The sequence below is a fragment of the Nicotiana tabacum genome, chromosome 23, assembly GCF_000715075.1.
Source record: "Nicotiana tabacum cultivar K326 chromosome 23, ASM71507v2, whole genome shotgun sequence".
Lineage (NCBI taxonomy): Eukaryota > Viridiplantae > Streptophyta > Magnoliopsida > Solanales > Solanaceae > Nicotiana > Nicotiana tabacum.
In genome coordinates this window covers 23075557-23080284 of record NC_134102.1, presented here as the reverse complement: position 1 = coordinate 23080284, position 4728 = coordinate 23075557, and the positions used below count along the sequence as shown (strand labels likewise).

The following is a 4728-nucleotide window of genomic DNA, read 5'->3' as shown; positions in this document are numbered from 1 at the left end:
ATTTTAAAGATGTTGAATATTTTGGAAGTTGGAGTTTGATATCATGGCACCATATTTGAAGTTAAATTACTTCCCCGCATTGTTTATTATTCAAATTTATATTATTGCATGGTGAAGATGAGAGTAAAAGAACGAAGTGTGATGTCGTGCCGTTTCATTCATATTATTACATGGTGAGGATGAGTGTAAAAGCACGAAGGGTGATGCTGTACAATTTTATGCATATTATTACATGGTGAGTAAGAGTATAAAATCACGAAGGGTGATGCCGTGTCATTCATTCACATTATTACATGGTGAAGATGAGAGTAAAAACACAAATGGTGATGCCGTGCCATTTTCATATCATTGATTTGACTAGTTTCTGGATTTGGCGATTTGCTTGATTATTTCATGTCTTCATACTTGCCGTATCTATTATATCTTTCCCTTTTTGCATGTCCCCTCCCAGTTAGCATTTATTATTTTTTATTGTTATTTTGTGCTTTATATACACATGTACATGTTTATTTTACGTAGGCGCCTTGTCTTAGCCTCGTCACTGCCTCGTCGAGGTTGAGCTTGACACTTGCGGAGTACATTGGGTCGGTTGTACTCATACCACACTTCTGCACTTTTTGTGTAGATTTTGGTGCTGATCCTAGTGGTGCTTAGTAGCTTTCTGCTCGGATCCAGCTACAATTCCAGACTTGAGGTATAGCTACAGGGCGTCCACTGCCCTGAAGTCCCCTTCCCTTCTATCATTACTATTTTACTGAGTTTCAAAACAATTGTACTTTGTACAAACATTATTTGTAGCACTCTAGATGATCATGTACTCGTGACTCCGGACTTCTGGGAGTAGATATTATCACGTGATTTATTTTAGCACTGTGTTAGATTTGGCATTTATTCCAAGTTGAATATTATTATTATTATTATTTTTTTTTTCAACTATTAAATCTATCGATGATTGGATTGTAGGATCATGCGTTGTATCAGTTTCCGGGCTGAGGGATTGATTGGTTGTTTCTTTGAATAGTCATGTGCTGGTAAAGCGCGGCTTGCTCGGTATGTATTGGGTGTGTATTGAAGATCAAAGTAAGGTGAGTGGTTATCGAGAAGGTTCTGGTGAGTTCCAGATCATATGGGATATTTAAGGACTCCTAAATCTCTGAATGAACAGGGCTTGAGATCGGAAGTGAATGGCGACTTGATATGCGGTATTTCTATGTCAAGAATGATTCTACATGGCAATATTAGAGAGATGCAAGAAACGGCTTCGGATCCGCAAAAAGGTTCTTTTAGAGCGAGCATATCGAATTGAGTTACTTTCGGGTTGGAAGTCTACGTGACTCGGGTGAGTTGGAGGAAATTAGTTCTGATGACTTGATTATGTGTTAATTAGTTCCGAAAAATTCACCATGGTTATGGCCATGACCCGGAGTTGATGTTTTCTACATGTATTGAAGATATATTGTGTGTAATAATTGTATGGGCCAAAAATTATCTTAGTTATGTTTAGACCACATCAGTATTAAGAAGGCCTTCGAGGGTTGCCACGTGTCATCAGTATGACTTCAACAAAAAACAAATTCAAGGTCGAAGTGATCTAACAAGAGAAGAAGGGCTAGGTTGAGGATGAGCACTCTCCTTAGGGATCTGTACTATTAGGGTTTTGTGGCATATGTCCCCTTATAACTAGAAAGAGACATAGTTATAGGGGACATTGAACAGTCATTTGTAAGAGAACACTTTAACATTCTCTAGAGATTCTTGCTTTATTACATACATAAAAAAGACACATTTTCCTTGAGATCCTGTTTAGCTTTCCTCCCACGATCCAAGGCGAGTTCGAATATTCAAAGGCTTATTAATCATCCATCATTGTCAGAAGGAAAATTACACGTTTCCACCCCTTTTTTCGATCATATCTATTACATCTATTTATATAAATACCATCATATGTCCTTTATTTCTATTTATATTGCATTTACGCCATTAAGCATTGTTCATTATCGTATATTCATCACTGTTACCACAGATCTTGTAACATTTTGTCACGACACTAGTTAAATAATCTATTGGATATTATTATTATCTAAGATTAACCCTTCCCTTTTAAGAAAATCTAATTATTTAAATCTAGATCTAAATTTTGGTCAAACAATTTGGCGCCGTTTGTGGGGATTTCTTAGCTAATCTTTTAGTTTCCATTAGATCTACAACTCACGTGACTTGTGATTCGCCGTAGAAATGCGGCACTTTTGATACTAATTACAAAGACTTTAGCTAATCTTTTAAAGGATTATAAGTCATTTCTTATGTAGTTTTGGTATTTTGTAAGAACCCAGACTTGAAGAGCCAAGAACATGACACATGGAAAGACAGAAATGCGGCAGGTCTATGACCGCAAAAGTGATGTGCGGACCGTAGACCCATCGCAGAGTAAAGCAAACCATCTCGGTTTTTGAGAGTCAAGTCTGCGATCCATTGTGCGGTCGCATAACTTTTGTGCGGACCGCATAGTGATCACACAATTGCAAAAGGAGTTCCAGTGAAGATGAATTTGCAGTACGTTATGCGGTCGCAAAACCAATATGTGGACAGCATAACCAAAATACGATGGAAAACTGGAAAACTTGGTGATCAATTCTGCGGTGAAAATGAAGATGTGCGAAGCACGAAAGCTTTCTGCGACCCATTCTGCGGTCGCAGACATGATCTGCAGGGCATCCAACTATGGTGGTGATTACATGTCTCGTGGCAGTGATGTATGCTTCTACTTTGTTGAATTCTGTTGGAAGCTTTAGTGTCTATCCGATGATAACTGTTGTTCCTGTTCTTCTCTGACGAATCTTTAGGTTGGCTCCTCGCTTTATTCTAGTCGTAGTATGGGTGGCAGTGGTTATATGGGAAGTGGTGGGTCTGGTTCTTACTACTAAGGTATGTCTCTTTTTATTACAACCATCGTATTTTATTTGGTCGCCATGCTTTAGAGCTGAGTATCCCATACGAGCTTGTGATTCCCTCCTCCCCCTCTTCCTGTGAAAATGAAGCTGGGAAGGTTTTTCTTATGTTTCTTCTCTGAAAGAGCTGTATTTCAAGATATGGAGCATTTGGTCACCCACCAACTTATTTATGGTACAGATTTGAGTTGACAAAAGAGCTTGCAGTTGGATGTGTTAACATTGAAGCCCTATGCATTGACATGCCTCTGTCCTCTGAGGGAGATGGAGTTTATCTGTTATCTATTGCTTCTTTGTATATGTACGGCTAGATAATTTAGCATTAGAGGTTGTATTGCTCCGAAGCATCTTGGATTCTAATTGGGAAAAGAAACATCTGTTCCTTTTCTGATGTAAGGAAATTTGAGTTATGTAGAGCAAACAGAGATCTGTTTATTTCTGGTATATGAGCATGCAATAATTTGTAGTGGTTTCTCCTTTTAAGAATTTGCTGGAAAAGTGGAGGAGGTATGCTGCATGATTATTTCAAAAGAAAATGAATCCTAAAAGCTCAAGTTACCTATTAGCCAGTCATGATTCTTAGGATATATTACAGTGGTGGATCCGTAAGAGTTCTATCACATTTTGACCACGACTTTTAGATCATTATAAACCGAATGATTAGGGTTTTTGTGGAGGATCTTGTCTGACAGAGAGCCTACACTTAGAGCATTGAATACACCATTATTTTGGAAGCTTTTGAGAGAGAATCCAAGACTTTGTCCATATTTGTAAGCTTTATGACTTTATTTATTACTTTGTTCTTGTATTCTAGTATGAGTAGCTAACTTTAAATACTAAGGTTATGAATCGTAAGTGGGTGTAATGTTAATGGGTGTTTATCATTTAATATATATCTATATAATGGTTGGTCGATTTCTATTCATTTCTCATGCTTCATTTATGGTTGATGGTTGCAAACATTGACTAGTGCCATTTCATTCTATCTTTACTTGGAAAAGTGGGTTAGGGTTTGGTAGGTTTGAATAGCAAGAACTCAAGGCTTTAAACCTTGTTTAATAGAATCGCTTAGGGATAAGTGGGTTATACTTGGCATAAATTGGTTGTTCTTAATTGTAACTCTTTTCTATTTGGAAAAATCGTAAAAAGGAAATACTACCTAATTATTGGAAAATATTGGGCAGTCATTTAGGAACCATTTGCATATCAAACGACCTTCCTTTAGAACTATATCATATTAACACTGATAGCATTACATTCCATTGATGGGGACACAACCTTGGTTTCTTAATCAAATTAATCAAATTCTCTGAACAAAATAGCATTTCTTGACAATTCACAATTACAAAACTCTTTTTAATCTAACGGAGTAGAAGTACGGCTTAAGTCAAGTTTCACACTATTCAAGTAACCTTTTCACACCTATTCCCTGTGGGATCCGACCCCAAGCTAGTTGGATTATTATATTTGACATCCACCTCCTTACACTATTTATATAGGTGTAATTTGAGCGTATCAACTTGTCGAGTCACAAAGATTTCTCCTCTCTACAGGTACAGAAATTTCCATGGCAGGTAACCAAGGAAATGGGACTAGGGTGATAAATGACGTCTCCAGTAACCTCATAAATGCCATCAATGAGAGTTATGAAACACAAGGCGAGGATGTGATTCCCACTACCTCCCCCAAGCGTGAAAGGCCGCCTCCCCCTTATTGTAGCATAACGAAACCTAACGGGAAAGGAGCTTCCATGTCTATAGGAGAAGGGACACTACCTGCT

The 4728-nt window shown here is 37.7% G+C and overlaps 1 long non-coding RNA gene across 1 annotated transcript; it reads left to right on the top strand.

Annotated features, from left to right (window-relative positions):
* Window positions 1–2712: 2712 nt before the first annotated feature.
* On the top strand, window positions 2713–3414 carry LOC107789745 (uncharacterized). Its single transcript, XR_001648904.2, has 3 exons — window positions 2713–2753; window positions 2844–2925; window positions 3130–3414. It is a non-coding gene; the product is annotated as an uncharacterized LOC107789745 (long non-coding RNA).
* The last annotated feature ends 1314 nt before the right edge of the window (window positions 3415–4728 follow it).